The 16,650-nt window shown below is 53.8% G+C and overlaps 1 protein-coding gene across 1 annotated transcript in view; it reads right to left on the bottom strand.

The window, feature by feature from the left end:
• Window positions 1-10,624, bottom strand: part of PLXNA2 (plexin A2) — a 252,846-nt gene extending 242,222 nt beyond the window's left edge. The window contains exon 1 of the mRNA XM_029069154.2: window positions 10,536-10,624. The gene's annotated coding sequence lies outside the window, so the exon portion shown is untranslated. The remainder of the gene's footprint in view (window positions 1-10,535) is intronic.
• Window positions 10,625-16,650: the final 6,026 nt, after the last annotated feature.

Consider the following 16,650-nt stretch of genomic DNA (forward strand, 5'->3'; position numbering starts at 1 on the left):
AAAGAGCCCACGAGGGGATCTTTAGCTTTAGAGACACGATTCTGGGTACCAGACCCCCACCATCTTAAGGAAAGCCTTGTCCCCTTTTAAATAGAGGAATCTCAGCACTACCTTTACTCGATGTCCTCCCTTCTAGGGGAGGACTTGTAGGTGCTGGAGAGGTACTGATAGTAGGAGTAGTAATAATAGTACTTATTAGGTGACTACAGTATGGAATGATAGCAATAATTATGGTATTTATTAAGCACTTACTATGTGCCAGGTACTGTACTAAGCGCTGGGGTGGATACAAGCAAGGTGTGTCGGACACATTCCCTCTCCCACGTGGGCCTTACAGTCTCAATCCGCAATTTCCAGATGAGGTAACTGAGGCACAGAGAAGTGAAGTAATTTGCCCAAGGCCACAGAGCTGACAAATGGCAGAGTCTGGATTAGAACCCATGATCTTCTGACTCCCAGGCCTGGGCTCTATCCACTATACCAATGCGCTTCTGTGTTTGTTAAGCCCTTACTATATGTCAGACATTCTTCTAAGCACTGGGAAGATATAAATTAATCAGATCTGATATAGTCCCTGTCACACATGGACCTTAAAGCCTAAGTAAGAAGGAGAAAAAGTATCGAATTCCCATTTTACAGAGGAAGAAACTGAGGCAGAAAGAAGTTAAGAGATTTGCCTAAGGTCATACAGCAGGTAAGTGGTGGACCTGGGATTAGAACCCAGATCCTCTGACTCTCAGGCCGGTGCGCTTTCCACTAGGCCATGCTGCTTCTCCCCAAACAGTAAGCACTAACAACACCGCAGGCATTAATTAATCAATTAATTAATTAATTAAATCATATTTATTGAGTGCTTACTGTGTGCACAGCTGTGTGTACTAAATGCTTGGAAAATACAATTTGGCAACAGATAGAGACAATCCCTACCCAACAATGGGCTCACAGTCTAGAAGGGGGAGACAGACAACAAAACAAAACAAGTAGACATTAATAGCATCGAAGTAAATAGAATTCTAGGTCTGTACACATCATTAATAAAATAAATAGAATAATAAATATGTACAAGCATACACAAGTGCTGTGGGGCAGGGAAGGGGGTAGAGCAGAGGGAGGGCGTAGGGGCGATGGGAAGGGGAGGAGGAGGAGGAGAGGAAAAGGGGGGCTGAGTCTGGGAAGGCCTCCTGGAGGAGGTGAGCTCTCAGTAGGGCTTTGAAGGGGGGAAGAGAGCTAGTTTGGGGGATAGGAATGTTAATAGGCAAGGAATGCATCTACCCATTCTGTTACTTTGTACTCTCCCAGGTGCTTAGTCCAGAGCTCTGCATACAGCAACAGCTCAAAAAATACAATTGATTGATTGACCGATAGAAAAGAAGTATACCCCCTGGCCCCCCAGGGGCTCACAGTCTAAGAATAAGATAGGTGAGGTGGATGATGACAGACACTTAAGGAGACAAAAATATAATAATTGTAGCATTTGTTAAGCCCTTACTATGTGCTAGGCACTGTACTAACACTGGGGTAGATACAAAGTAATTGGGTTGGACACAGTCTCTATCCCATAGTGAGCTCACAGTCTTTATCCCCATTTTACAGAGGAAGAAATAATAATAATGTTGGTATTTGTTAAGCGCTTACTATGTGCCGAGCACTGTTCTGAGCGCTGGGGTAGATACAGGGTAATCAGGTTGTCCCACGTGAGGCTCCCAGTTAATCCCCATTTTACAGATGAGGGAACTGAGGCACAGAGAAGTGAAGTGACTTGCCCACAGTCACACAGCTGACAAGTGGCAGAGCTGGGATTCAAACTCACGACCTCTGACTCCCAAGCCCGTGCTCTTTCCACTGAGCCACGCTGAAGTGACTTGCCTAAAGTCACAGATTCAGGATTAGAACCCAGGTCATTCTGACTCCCAGGCTGGTACTCTATCCACTAAGCCGCACTGCTTCCTAAAACAGGAGAGGAGGATCATAGTCTTTGGGAAGATGGTTCCTGTGGTTTCCACTATGCCTCCAGGCCCGGGATAGCTCCACCCCGAGGATGAAGAAAAACCTTGGGAAATTGGGAGGCAGCACAGCCTAATGGAAAGAACAGGGTGTAGGAGTCAGAATGTCCCACCAGTAGCAGTATGTGTTAAGTGCCTACTATGTGCTGTACTAAGCACTGGGGTAGATACAGTATAATCAGTTTGGACACCCAAGTACAATGTTCTGCGCACAGTAAGCACTCAGATATCATGGATTTATTGATTGATGGACTCACAGTCTAAGTAGCAGGGATAGTAGGGATCGAATCCACCTGTACAGATGGGAAAACCGAGGCACGGGACTGGAACCCCAGTCCTCTGATTCCCATATCTGTGCTCTTTCACTAGGCCTGGCTGACTCTAGTCCCGGCTCTGCCACTTGCCTGCTTCGTGACCTTAGGTGCATCACAAGTTTTCTGTGCCTCAGTTTCCTCCACCATAAAATGAGGATAAAACCCTTTCAAATAATAATTGTGATATCTGTTAAGCACTTACTGTGTACCAAGCACTGTTCTAAGTGCTGGGGTCGATACAAGATATTTTCGTTAGACACAGTCTTAACGTGCGGCTCACAGTCTTAATCCCCAGCAGACAAATGGTGGAGCCGGGATTAGAACCCAGGTCCTCCGACTCCCAGGGCTGGGCTCTGTCCGCTAGGCTACACCGCTTCCCACTGATGACTCTCCTTAGGAGAGTGAGCCAGGAACTGGATCTGATCTGATTATCTGATTATCCCGCATCTATCCCAGTGTTTGGAACAGAGGAAGTGGTTAATAAAGACCAGGATTATCAACATTAGGGAACTGAGGGCTGTGTGGAGTGCTGGCCAGGGGGTCTGGAGGTAGAGCTAGCCAGGGGTTGAGGAGATAAAGTACATGAGAAGCAGTGTAGTCTAACAGGCCTGGAAGTCAGAAGGACCTGGGCTCTAATCCCAGCTCTGCTGCTTGTCTGGGTGGGACCTAGGGCAAGTCACTTCATTCCTCTGGGCCTCAGTTACCTCCTCTGTAATAGGGGATTAAGACTGTGAGAACCATGTGGGACATGGACTGTGTCCGACCCGATTAGCTTGTATCTAACCCAGCGCTTAGTTCAGTGCCCGGCACATCGTATTTAACAAATACCATAGATAGAAAAAAATAAGTCCCCTGTCCTCCATGTTGGGCATTTGTCATCACTTTCTCACTGAGTTAACACCATGGGAGGGGGTTTAAGGGGTGGTCACCTGGTGAGTGGGGAGGGGCCGGAGAACACAGGGAGCCTCAATTCCGCCAACCGTTTGGTTCAGACAGGCGAAGCCGTGGAAATGAGCTACTTCTGTAGTTCTGGTGTTTGGAGAGGCCCCGTGATGTCCTCCAATGCATCCCCCCCCCCTTAAAGCAGGCTAAATTGCTCCCGAAAGCACCTAGAAAAGCCTCGGAGCACTGTAGGAGCACTGTAGGAATGACTGGGCTCCCCTGGAAGCTGCTCGCCCAGTCCTTTGCCCGTCTTCTTGTCTGAGGCCACAGAACTGGGAGCTCCCACCACGATCCCGGGGCCCGTTGTCAGAGGAGGGGGCTGTGGGAGTCTCAGCGGCAGGGGTTCTGCTCTCTGCCACTCCTGCAGGTTTGGGGGATGGCTAAGGGGAGGCAGAAACGAGTCACCAGGCTGGAGGGTTCCCCCCTTCAAAGCCTTACTGAAGGCACATCTCCAAATGGTCTTCTCAGAACAAACCCCACTTTTCCTCATCTCCCTCTCCCTTCTGCGTCACCCTGACTTGCTCCCTTTGCTCTTCCCCCATCTCCCTGCCTCACGACACTTCATTCATGCAATCGTATTTATTGAGCGCTTACTGCACGCAGGGCACGGCCCCGAGTCCTCGGAAAGTACGATTCAGCAACAAATAGAAACAATCTCTACCCAACAACGGGTTCACATTTATGTCTGTCATTTTATTTATTTATACTGATGTCTTTTTATTTGTACTGATATCTGTCTCTCCCCTGCCCGCCCCAGACTGTGAACTCGTTGTGGGCAGGGATTGTCTCTATTGCTGTACTGTACTTTCCCAAGCGCTCAGTACAGTGCTCTGCACTCAGTAAGCGCTCATTAAATACAACTGAATGAATGAATGAATGTATGAATGAAAGAATAGTGCGGCAGGGAGGCCGGGGCTGTTTGGACCCTGGTCTAGGACGGGACCCTAGGCAGCTCGTCCCCCACGCCCCATCCCCACCTCTGGGACTCGGGATAGACTCCACCGCTCCACCGCCGCTTTTATCTCCTAGCCTGAAAGTAATTTTAGCCAGGGAAAAGCAGGATTAAACTTTCAGAACATGATACATTTATCTTGCTTTTCTTATTTCTCCCTTTCCTCCCTCATCTCCCCTCTACAATATCCCTCTCCCTCCCGGCTCCCCAGCCCCGAGAAGGCGAAATTAATCCTAGAAAGAGCGGTGGTAAGGGAATTCATTCACTCACTCATCCATTCAATCATATTTACTGAGCGCTTACTGTGTGCAAAGCATTATCATTGTTACATCGTACTCTCCCAAGCGGTTAGTACAGTGCTCTGCACACAGTAAGTGCTCAATAAATGTGATTGACTGACAGGACAGGACCTGGGCTCAGACCTCCCCTGCCCGTGAGAAACGGCATGGCCTAATGGCAAGAGCACGGACTTGGGAGTCAGAGGTCATGGGTTCTAATTCCCGACTCAGGCTCTTGTCCGCTGTGTGACCTTGGACAAGTCACTTAAATTCTGGGCCTCAGTTACCTCATCTGTAAAATGTTGATTGAGACAATCGATCAACGATCAATGTGGGACAGGGACTGAGTCCAACCCGATTACCTTGCATCCACGTTAGCGCTTAGAACAGCGCTTGGCCCATAAGAAGCGCTTAACAGATTTCCTTATTATTATTATTTTTCAATCCACATCTCTCCGACTGGACGCGGTGTCGATCGTGGTGGGAGCTCCCAGTTCTGTGGCCTCGGACAAGAAGACGGGCAAAGGACTGGGCGAGCAGCTTCCAGGGGAGCCCAGTCATTCCTACAGTGCTCCTACAGTGCTCCGAGGCTTTTCTAGGTGCTTTCGGGAGCAATTTAGCCTGCTTTAAGGGGGGGGGGGGGATGCATTGGGGGAGCAGCAGGAAGGAAGGGTTGAGAGAGGGATGGTGGGGCCCGTCCGGAGGATTGTTTCCCTGCGAAAGGCACAGCTGTCCTCGACCCCGGTGGCGGGCTAGGAACATCCTAACCTCTGTCCCTCCACCCCTCCACTCCAGGCTGCCGGTGTGATGGGTCGAACCTCACTTTCCCTTCAGATGGGCAGAGCCCTTGGCGTGTGGGAGGCAGCAGAACGGCCCCCGCTCCCTCCCCATCTCGAGGTGGAGGCAGATTTTTCTCTTCCATCCCTTTTATCTCCGCTTTTTAAAAACTGCACAAAAGCGGCTCTTTACATCCCGGCCTCGACTGAAAACGCCCCCTCTAGTGGCCGTCTGGGGGTATTTCTGTTCCCAGCCCATTTCACTCCGAACGCTTAGACGAACAGATCAACGCGAGCTGCCTAGATTTAAACGACTGTTCTCTCTTTTTCTCTCTCTCTCCCCCCTTCTCTCCTTCTCTCTCTCTCTCTTTCTCTCCCCCCCTCTTTCTCTCCCTCTCTCTCTCCCTCCCTTATTCATTTATTCAATCATTTATTGAGCACTTACTATGTGCAGAACACTCTACTAAACGCTGGGAAAGTACAATTCGATAAAGACAATCCCTGCCCACAACGGGCTCACAGTCTAGAAGGGGAGAGCACCCCCTCCCCCCCCTCCCCCCTCCCTCCCTTCCTCTTTCTGGGCATCTCTCTGTCCCTTCATCCCTGGGTTTCTGTTCCATTCGTTGAATCTCTGTCTTTATCTGTCCCATCCAGCTTTCTTCCCTTCTCCAACTCCTCCTGGCCTAAGCCGTTACAACCACATTTGCTCGGGCAGGATTCAAAAGTACGCACCCAGAAAAGTCAAAATAGAAACCGTCAACGCCGATCCAGAACAAGGGGAAATAAGACCCAAGCCTGCCTAAAATAGAGATGAGGGTTGGCAGAAACTTCACCTGTTTCTGTGAACCCTGGAAAAGGGGTTGTGCACTTGGGCAATAGTGTGTGTGTGTGTGTGTGTTTCTTTTAGAAGGGGAGCACCTGCCTTCAAGTTGTGAGGGAAACCAGCTTGTCTCCCTCAATCAATTCTCCTCACTGCCTGATGTGTGCCCCCTGTTCCCTCGATTCCCCCCCGCCCCCCACCCCCCCCGCCCCAACTGCAATCCTGCCATGCAAACAACTGGCCACAGCAAAACTCGGGAAAAGGACAGCTGGCTGGGAGCGGGAGAGCTGGGGAGAGAAAGGGGCCGGTGGGGGACAAGGCGAGGGGAAGGCACGGAGCACAGTAGAGACGAGGCGGCAAGAAACATCTGCTTCTCCTCTAGGTTTCCAAGTGATGTCCTTTTGTTCGGACGACTGATTGCAACCCAGGCTAGACACACGACTTAATATTCACCACTTGCGGAGCAAAGAAATGCTTTCAGTGGTCCTCTGAACTTCCACCAGGACTATCACAATCTCCAGGCCCTGGGTGCTTTCCTTCCCTTTCCCTCCATTTCTCTGTCCCCTGGAAGAGTCCTTCCTAGGCATAGAACTTTCTTCCTCACCTTTTCTTCATCCCTAGAACACTAACTGCCTGCCTCCGGTAGTGTGAAGTGAGGAGCTAGTTAAAAGATCAGGGTGCCCAGTAGTTAGGGGCTGGGGGTGAGGATTTTGGGTGGGGGGAAAGGGGAGAATGGAGGCTAGAGAGCCTGTCCGCCCTTGCACTTGCAGACATGCACTGTGGCAGGATGGACAGCTGGATCCTGACAAACTTCTGTTGCCTTCTGAGCTAGTGAAGATATGAACACCCTCAGAACTGAAAGTGAAAATGGACAGGACCCCAGCAATCTACATATCCCCTAATTAGGCATGGAATCTGGTAACAGTGAAAAAACTATTTCCCTGGAGGGATTTTGGTCCATCATCACTGTTTGAATCAAGCATAAACTAAGGAAGAACCCTGAAAATTCAAACCTAATGAATTATTAGCAGAATGCCCCAAGGAGAGTGGGGTGAGGTGTGTAGGGGGTTGGGGGAGGGTTGGACGGATGAGTTATAGACCGTATGCGGTGCTTCCACAGACTGGGCAGTCCCGAATTACTTCTAGTTAACAGACTGTAGGACAATGCCCTGGTTTCTTTATGATTGGGATTGAGGGGCAGGGGCTGGAGAGATTGGCTTGAAGCCCCCCCCCCCCCAGCCCCTCCATATGCAATGATGGACAGACATATATTATGCCCCATGTGTGCGGAGACAGCTGTGTGTGACAACTCAGCAGACAGCTAGGCGGGGGCTTCGGAGGAGATGGCAAACTGGATCCCCGCCTCCTCCCCAGACCCCCGCACCGGCTCCCATGCCAGGGAGGTGTTTGTAGGCAGGGGGGCATAATAGAGAGGATAAAAAACAAAACACAGCAACAAGCCAGCCCCATAAATATTTCATATTACCTGAATCGGGTCTCTCGGGCTGCTGCCAGCTGCTGCCTTGTATATTTTAACCGTGTCACCGGCCTCCCCTCCTGCTTGTGTGTTTCTTCTAACGTGCCCATGAAATAAAGATCAGCTGAATAATCAGGCGTGTTTGTAAATGGGAAAGGGCCTGGCCGGGAAGCATGCTGTTCTCGTTCTCTCGGATTTCTCTTCCCTCCCTTCTTGCCTTTATATAAGGATGCTCGAGGCAGACGCAGGAAGACGGGGAACTTCCTTGCGTTCGGCTCCCAGGGTTTGGACGAGCGGGAGAGAGAGAGCCTGTGCCCGTCCGTCCGTGGAACTAGGAGGTCTCGCCTGGCTGAGGCAGAAAGGAGGGAGACCAGGAAGGGTTCAGGAAGCTCCTGAACTCCAGAATTAACCCCCAAGGTCCTGAAGGGAGGCTGGAGGAGAGCCTGGAGGGAATGGGACCTTTGACCCGTTCATTTCTCCTAGGCTTCAACAGCAGTGGGGAGAGTCCACCAGCTGTTTGGAGCTCAGCTGACCCTACCCACAAGCCTGGAAGGGAAGAGACAGGGGAGAGCCCTCACCCCCACCCCAGATAATTCCCCAGACCTAGAGTTCTCTGGTGACCACAGGAGGCTTTATAGCTCTGGATGCCGTACCTCCACGTCTCCAACCACAAATTGCTCGAAATGTCATTTCCATTTAGCTGCTTTGCAAGCCAATTTGTCCTATCCAAATGCAATTTGGCCAGGACAGCGAGAGAGCACGAGGCTGCCTGCGTCGGTCTCCTCCCGTTCCGACATCCCCAGCGGGCATCAGCTGGAGAGGGGTCGTGAGGTCTAACCCCGCCTTACGGGCAGCCAGTTCAAGGAGGGGGTGAGGGACGGGCAGGGATCAAGGTAGCGTGGTCAAAAAGACAGGTGGAAGTGGTTTCTTGGGGGGTCACCGAACCATCCCCCTACTCTGTGGCTTCTAAATAGCATCTGTATCCGCTCTCCTTGCACTCCTCCATCCAGGCCAGGGAAGATGCACATGAATAATTACATCCAGTGCCACCGAGTTGGGCGACGGAGAGTGAATGAATCGCTCTATCTCCTCTCCACGAGGGCCGGGAAGAAGCGAGGGGACCCAGCGGCGGTAGCAATAGCAACTCGGGCAGCGTTTTGGAACAGAAGTAGCGTATTCCAATTAGCGTTAAGCGGAACCACATCCCCCAAGACGCCGCTCTTCCGCTCCGCTGCCCGGCAGGCACCGGGCAAGGCTGCTGGAGTTCTGAACCGGCCCAGAGGGGAAGCCTGAGGATGCCAGCCCAGAGGAAGAGCCTGAGGACGCCAGCCCTGAGAAAGAGGCAGTCAGAGAGGAGCCTGCGCTTGGAGGTTGGAGGCTGGTCTCCCCTCTCCCCACTAGCCCCTATCACCACCTTGTCCCCCAGTAGTCAGATAGTCAGTCAATCGTATTTATTGAGCGCTCACTGTGTGTGGACTGTGGGCGGACTGTACTGCACTAAGCGCTCGGGAAAGCACAGTATAACAACGGAAACATTCCCTGCCCACAAGGAGCTTACAGTCTAGAGGGGTAAAAGGACACGAATAGAAATAAAATTACAGATATGGACATAAGTGCTGGGGGGCTGGCAGAGGGGGGCTGAATAAGGGGAGGAAGTCAGGGCGAAGCAGAAAGGAGAGGGAGAAGAGGAGAGATCATCTGGCCGAGCATCCACGCACGCCGGACTCTCCCGGAGGCGTGCGAGGGAATCTCTCATCTGGAACTCCTACGAGTCCCTCCCTGCCCTGGCCCACCTGAGATCCGGGCTGAGCTGGCAGGACTCATCCAACTCCCCCCCTCATACCCGTCTCATCTGGTCCCGACCAACATCACCGGGGTCGCGGCTAGCCCAAAGCAGATCCGTGAGACCCATCCCCCGGCTCTTCCCCCGTCCCATAGCTGAGCCCTCTTTATAGGGTATGATCCCGACCAGCTGCCCCTCAGTCCCCAGCTCTCTCCCTCCAGAGAAAAGTCTCATCATCTCGTGTTTCATGGAGGACGGGGGCCGGGCAGACCCGCTCGCGTGCAAAGGGGATGGAGTCGGCGAAGAGAGGCCAAGGGACACCTCGGCTGGATGCCCCCACATGACCCTCGGCGGCCGGATTATGGGCAGCCAGTGCCAGTGGCCGGGGTCTCTCTCCCTACTGATGCCCCGAGTGTGGGAATGAGTTTTGGCGAGATCGCAGCGACAGAACCGCTTAAGACTCACCAAGCCCTCATCCTCAAACGAACAAAAGCCCAGCGCGGTCTTCCAGACCGGGATGCCGTCGACCCTCCAGCATCTCCCGGTCTCCCTCCGGGGATGAGTCCCAGCAGCAGCAGCAGCAGCAGCAGCAGCAGCAGCAGCAGCAGCAGCAGCAGCTCTCCTCCGGGGAGCCCTCCCGGGGCAGACCCGTGGCTCGCTGCCGGCCGCCCCCGGGGCCCCGACATCGCCCCCGGGCAGAGGGCTTTGAGATCCCTAGCCGAGTCTCAACAGCCGCGTGCTTGCTGCGCTCTGGGACCCAAGTTGTCCCGGTGGGAGGAGAAGCGGGGGGCGGGCGAGGGAGCCAGGACCGGCCGATGTCAAATCCTCCCACCGGGAGGAAAGCCTTTCCTGGGTTGCCGATCCCTTCCCCCCCCTCTGCCCCCGGACCTCTGGCGTCCCCGGGGGCGCAGGCGGCGGAGCTCAGGTCGGACTCTCCCAAGTGCCCGGGAACACGCTAGCCCCGAGGCTAAAGAAGCTGCCAGCCTCGGGCTCCTCTGCATCCTCCCGCGCCCTCCCGATCCCGGGGCCGACAGCGCGGGGAGATGGCTAGGAATGCGGGGGTTGGTGGGTCGGGGCCGGAGGGAATAGAGCCGGGGCCTTGGGAAAATTCTCCTTCCCCCTGAAATCGGCATTTTTTTTTTTTCCGCTCCACGGTTCCACGGCTCACCTCCTCCCCGGCCTCAGCTTACCCGATCTGACGGCGTCCGTCCGTCCGTGCACCGGGTCTTCCGTCCGTCTGGGCGCCGGGCGGCCCGGCCTCCTGGGCTGCCGGGGGAGGGGGGAAGGGGCGGGGGGCGGGAGGGAGGTGGGGGGCTGCACCCTCGGCCCCGCCGCGGCTCGGAATCACGGAGACGAGGAAATCCACACGGGGCCCCCGATTCGTTAAAATCCACGACCGGCCACCAGCCACTAATCTGTATTCCTAAAGTCTCCCGGCTCCGGCCGGCCCGACCGCCGGCTCCTGCCGGCCCGTCGGTCCTTCCGTCCGTCCGTCCCCCTCGCCTCCTTTCCTCTGCCGGCCCCGGGACGCAGTCTGGGGAGGGGAAGGGGGGAAAGAGGGGAAGAGGAGAGGGGAGGTGGAGGGGGGGGATCCTCGGCCTCGGAAAAAATGGAAAAAAAAAAAATCCCAGCCCCGTCCGTCTCAGGGCATTTTCCACCTCGACTTTTCCGGCTCCTCTGACATCAGCGAAGCCCGGTGCTTCCTCCCCTGGTTTCTCCTCTGCCGCTTTCACCGTCTCATTTCCTCCTCCGAGCCGGGTTGGGGTTTTGGTTTTTTTTCCTTTTTTTCCTTGCCCGGTGCCCCCCCGGGGCTCGCCGTCTCGCTGTCCTCCCGGCGGGAGGAAGAGTTCCCAGGCCCCGCGCCCCGTCCTCCCTCCGGCCCCGGACTGTCACGGGAGGCGGATGCCCCCGGCGGCGTTGGCGAGGCGGAGACGAGGACTGCCCGCCGGAGCGCCGAAGCTCCCTCGCTCCCTCCTTCCCTCCCTCCCTCCCTCTCGCCAAGCCGGCCTCCCTATAAGAGCCGGCAGCTCATTAACATAGAGCCGGGGCAGCGTTAACTCTCTGTCTGCTGGCAGCACCGGGCCGGAGGCGGGCCTTGGGGCCTGGCACGGAGCCTGGCACGGCCTAGTGGATGGAGCCTGGGAGTCAGAGGTCAAGGGTTGGGGCCTGGCACGGCCCAGTGGACGGAGCCTGGGAGTCTGAAGGTCAAGGGTTGAGGCCCCGCGCGGCCTGGGGGATGGAACGCGGGCCCGACGGCCAAGAGGTCACGGGTTCTAAACCCCCATCTGCCGCTCGTCTGCTGGTTGACCTTGGGCGAGGCGCCTCGCTTCTCTGGGCCTCGGTTCCCTCATCTATAGAACGGAGACGGAGGCACGTGGGGCAGGGACTACGCCTACTCCGATTTGCTTGTATCCACCCCGGCCCTTAGTACGGCGCCCGGCACGTAGTAAGCGCTCAACGGATACCGTCGTTATTACTGTCGGCGATTATTATTGTCACGGGCAGAGGGCTGGGGCCTGGGAGCTAGCAACAGTGCGCTGAGCGCCGGGGATGGGGCCCGGCAACACTGGCTGGAGGATGGGGGCCAGCAAGACCGGGCTGGGGGCTGGCGACGGTAGGCAGGGGACTGGGGCCGGGGGACGGCGACGCTGGACCGGGAGCTAGGGCTGGGGGTTGTAGTTTATCGGCACTGGGCCGGGGGCCGGGGCGGGGGTTTGGCAGCACCTGGCTGGGGACTGGGGATAGGGTACGGGTACTGGGAGGCTGAGACCGGGATGGGAGCCCATCTGCCCACCTCGGCCTCCCCCTCCTCTTCCCCTTCCTAGGCTTCGTCCCCCAGGTCCATCTCCAAAGGCGAAGCCCAGGCAGATCTGAGACCCGACCCCGGAGGGGATCGGGACCACCTAGCCTCCGGTCCACGCCGGACAGAGGCGCGTCTTCGGCCCGGCTGGGCTGAGGGATTCAGAGCCGAGGCTGAGATCGCGGTGGATAACCGAGGTCCGGCACCGGCGAACAAGGAGACACCGGGAGGACGGTTCGTTTCCGGTTTTATTTTGGGGCTTTTTTCAGAGGGGCCGGGGGTCCCGAGAATGAGACAGCCTGGACTCCGAGAGTCCCTCCTCTCCGCCTTCTCGGGCCTACAAGATCATGCCCCCTTCTCTCCCAGCCACGATCCTTAGCAGCACCCCTGGAATTGCTTTCCTTTCCGAAGACCAAACAAACACATAAATCCCAAGTCTGTGTTTCACAGAGTAATGAAGCTGGAAGGAAACCGTAGAGGTCACCTCTTTCCAGCTCAGTCTTCCTGCCTGCCAATCCGTCCAGGGTAGCGGGGGGGCCTGGTCTCTATTGACAGATTTTCGGGGACTTCTTTATCGGTAGTAATGCTGTCAATGCCGTCGATGATGCCAGATCTACCCGAAAGAGGAATAATGCGCCTATAGCTTCCTGAGTCGGAAGGGGTCCGGATGCCGGAGGGAGGGCCGGTTTCCTTATTCTAGGAGGGAGTCCCTCCCCCTGCTACAGGGTTGACCCAGGGGCCCCCCTAGATCGTGGAGAGGGGTTGGGCAGGGAGGGATGCCTTGACCTGGCACATGTCACGGTCCCGCTTCTGCCGGGAGAGGAGCCTTCTGGTGCCCTCTCGTGGGCAGCGAATCCACGGTGGTGGTAGCGGAGAGCGTTTCCCTGCAGGAGCCCTGCCCTTCCGAATCCCCGGCAGATCTCACAGGTCATCGAGTCCATTCCTTTGCCCCACGAGGCAGGAACTCCCCGTAACTGCCATGGGAAGCAGCGTGGCTCAGAGCCCGGCCTTGGGAGTCAGAGGATTCGAATCCCGGCTCTGCCCCTCGTCAGCTGCGTGACTGTGGGCAAGTCGCTTCACTTCTCTGGGCCTCAGTTACCTCATCTGTAAAAGGGGGATTAACTGGGAGCCTGGTGTGGGACGACCCGATTCCCCTGTATCTCCCCCAGCGCTTAGAACGGTGCTCTGCACGGAGTAAGCGCTTAACCAATATCAACATCATTAATATTTACGGAGTGGCAACGTTTGGATCGGGGCTCGGTGATTCCCAGAAGCGCAGCGAGGCTTAGTGGAAAGAGCACGAGCCTAGGGGTGAACTCGAAGACCTGAAAATAGTAATGATAGTTATGGTATTTGTTCAGCACTTACTATTCGACAGGCACCGTACGGAGCACTGGGGTAGATAGAAGAAAATTGGGTCAGACGCAATCCCTGCCTCGCAGAGGGGTCACAGGCTATGTGCCCATTTTACAGATGAGCTAACTGAGGCACGGGGAAGCTAAGCTCATTCATTCATTCCATAGTATTCATCGAGCGCTTACTATGTGCAGAACACTGTCCTAAGCGCTTGGAATGGACAAATCGGTAACAGATAGAGACAGTCCCTGCCCTTTGACGGGCTTACGGTCTAATCGGGAGAGACGGACAGACAAGAACAATAGCAAAGTGTCTTGCCTAGGTTCATACAGGGCCAAGACCTGTGTTCTAATTCCACCACTCATCTTCTATACCATCTTGGGCAAGTCATTTCTCTTCTCTGTCCTTCAGTTACCTCATCTGTAAAATGGGGATTAAGACCTTGAGCCTTATTTGGGACAGGGACTGTATTCGACCCAATTATCTTGAGTCTACCCCAGGGCTTAGTACAGTGACTGGCACATAGTAAGCATGTAATGAATACCATAAAACAAAATACATTTCCAAGTTTCCTGCCATCCCAGGGTTTAGCTCCACAACCCCATTCACTTCCTTCCAGCCAAGATGGGACGGAGTCTCCAGGGCTGGATTAAGGGAGTCAGTGATGCAGCCCGTGTATTTCTTGGGTTGTGCTCAGGGCTGGACTAGGAAGTCTTGGGAGGAGACTTGAGAGTCGGGGGGGGGGGGGGGAAGGGGGAATGTCAGAGGGAGGGCAGAGAAGAGGGGAGATAATAATAATAATGTTGGTATTTGTTAAGCGCTTACTATGTGCAGAGCACTGTTCTGAGCGCTGGGGTAGATACAGGGTAATCAGGTTGTCCCTCGTGAGGCTCACAGTCTTGATCCCCATTTTACAGATGAGGTAACTGAGGCACAGAGAAGTTAAGTGACTTGCCCACGGTCACACAGCTGACAAGTGGCAGAGCCGGGATTCGAACCTATGACCTCTGACTCCCAAACCCGTGCTGTGTCCACTGAGCCATGCTGCTTCATGCAGTGAGATCACAGATCACACTGGATCACTAAAGCCCCTGGAGTGGTGGAGGTCAGAGCAGCTGCTTTACTGCCCCAGGGGCAAATCATACTCCTGATAGCCTGGAAACCGGGGACTCAGGAAAGCCATGACCCATCTCATGGACAACAGTCTGGACAGTGAGCCGAGGACTACAGCACACTCACTTTGGGGCACACAGTTCCGAGATACTGCTCTTGGATCTGCCATTGGTTCACTGTGCGATAATAATAACACTAATAATAATAATGTTTTTTAACCACATATTGTGTGACAGGCATTCTATTAAACCCGGAAACAGATTCATTCATTCATTCAGTCAGTCATGTTTATTGAACACTTAACTGTGTGCAGAGCACTGTACTAAGAGCTTGGGAGAGTACACTGTAACAGTAAACAGACACATTCCCTGCCCACGGTGATCTTACAGCTTAGAGGGTACCAGGGTGTAAATTTGGAAACAGGCTCTGTCCTAAATGAGGTTCAGAATTTTTTTTAATGGTGTTTGTTAAGTGCTTACTATGTGTCATGCACTGTACTAAGTGCTGGGGTAGATACAAGGTAGTCAGGTTATCCTAAATAGGGCTCACAGTCTGAATCCCCCTTTTACAGATGAGATAACGGGCACAGAGAAGTTGTGACTTAGAAGCAGCGTGACTTAGTGGAAAGAGTGCGGGCTTGGGAGTCAGAGGACGTGGGTTCCAATCCCGCCTCTACCACTTGCCTGCTGTGTGACCTCGGCCAAGCCACTAAACCTCTCTGTGCCTCAGTTACCTCATCTGTAAAAGGGGGATTCAGATTGTGAGCCATACATCGGACAACTTGATTACCTTGTATCCACCCCGGTGCTTAGACCAGTGCTTGGCACATAGTAAGCGCCTAACAGATACCATAATTATTATTATAAGTAAGGAACTCAGTTCACCTGTACCTCAGTTTCCCCTCTTCCTGCCTCCCACCTATGAGATGTGAAGCCCAGCCCCCAGTGAAGTCTCGTGACAGGATTATCCCTAATCCCTGACACGAATGGTATAAACATACCGAATCCTTTTGTTAAATCCTGATGCCAGTCAAGATTGCATTTTCCAGCCCCTTCTCTCTCTTAATCAATTACTCAATCAACGATTTTTTGTGACTATTACTTTTAATAATATTTTCTAAGTACTGACTATGTACCAGGCACTGTAGTCAGTGTTGGAGTAGGCACAAGCTAATCAGGTTGGACACAGTCCATGTCCCACATGGGGTTCACAATCTTAATCCCCATTTTAAAGATGAGGTAACTGAGGCACTTAGAAGTTAAGTGACTTTCCAAGGTCACACAGACGACGAGTGGCAGAACCAGGATTAGCATCCAAGTCCTCTGGCTTCCAAGCCCAAGCTCTTTCCGGTAGGTCATGCTGCGTCTTATTGAGCATTTAGAGTAGGTCACCCAGAAGATGAGTGGAGGAGTCAGGCTTAGAACCTAGTTCCTCTGACTTCCGGGTCCATGATCTATTCACTAGACCACATTGCTTGTCTTGTCTATCTTCTAGTTTCTCTTGGGAAGAAGCAGATTGGTCTAGTAGAAAGAACACAGGTCTAGAAGTCAGAGGACCTGGGTTCTAATCTCAGCTCCATCACTTGCTGCTGTTTGACCTAGGGCAAGTAATATCACTTTTCTGCGTCTCAGGTTCCTCACCTCTAAAATGTAGATTAAATACCTGTTGACCCCTGTATTTAGATTGTGAGCCCATGAGGGTCATGGGCTGTGAATGACCTGATTATCTTATATCTCCCCCAACCCTAAGTACAGTGCTTTGTACACAGGCCACGATTATTGCTAGGCCTAGATAAGTTTTCATTTCCACTCGGATCATCTCTAGCCCAGCTGGAGGAATTCAGCCGTGGGTCCCTGAAAAACAGTGCTCATTCCCACAGTAAACATCTGCCTCTGGGAACTGCTCAACCCAACCCATTCTGACTTCCTGTTTGTAAAAAGCTGCACCAAGGCTGGGAAGGGCAGGACTGCCCAACCCTCCCCTCCCCAGACTGCCAGCATCTTGACTCTTGTGCATTAGTTATGGAGGCTAAATTG

The sequence above is a fragment of the Ornithorhynchus anatinus genome, chromosome 7 (genome assembly GCF_004115215.2).
Source record: "Ornithorhynchus anatinus isolate Pmale09 chromosome 7, mOrnAna1.pri.v4, whole genome shotgun sequence".
Taxonomy (NCBI): domain Eukaryota; kingdom Metazoa; phylum Chordata; class Mammalia; order Monotremata; family Ornithorhynchidae; genus Ornithorhynchus; species Ornithorhynchus anatinus.